Genomic DNA, 766 nt, shown 5'->3' with positions numbered 1-766 from the left:
AACACAGCGGCAAGCAGGCTTTATCACACATCAGTGTGTCTATACTTTCTCACTGGTGAACAGCTGCTCACCTTGGGCATGGGTCTCACTTTCTTTCTAGGTTGTTAAAACCGGGTTAGGCACTAAACCTGTTTATGTGCCTGCAGGTTGGCAGGGCCATCTCCTGAGTCAGGCACTGACATCAATACCATCTTGGCCTTGCTTCAAGAGGCAACTTTTTCCAGGGGGTTCTGTTTCCAATCTAAATTAAGATTTCCTCCTGAAAAAAAATTCCTATTTTCACAACTGTAGACTAGGGAAGGAAGAAGACAAAATTAAAGGAAATCAGCCACTTGCATTTTTGGTTTTTGTTTGAGTCAGTTCCCTTCTTGTTTTCATTTAATGCCATCATATTTGTATCAACATTTGCCAGACCATCTTTAGAATGCCCTTTCTCTCTCCAGAGTCAGTGCAAGAGGAAGTACGAAGGCCAAAGACTCAGCTCAACCTCGGTGGCACAGCTCCTACACTTTGCACAAGGAAAGAGACACAGCCTTCCACCCAGACCTCCAAACCCGCAGTCCACTCCACCACTCACATTCCACGCCTGGGACTCAGCATGTGGACTCAACACCCGCTCTTGGTCTTGCTCATCCAGAGATGGCTGGCCGTGGAATCTGAGCCCCCAGTGTGTGTTCCCTCCCAAAAGGTGCTGAAAAGTCCTAGATTGTATTTTCAGTTTTAAGTCGTGCTTAGGTAAGTCATTTACTGCTTGGTTTTCTTTAGC

This window comes from Vicugna pacos, chromosome 21 (genome assembly GCF_048564905.1).
Source record: "Vicugna pacos chromosome 21, VicPac4, whole genome shotgun sequence".
Lineage (NCBI taxonomy): Eukaryota > Metazoa > Chordata > Mammalia > Artiodactyla > Camelidae > Vicugna > Vicugna pacos.
Note: the sequence above shows the minus strand (reverse complement) of the source record.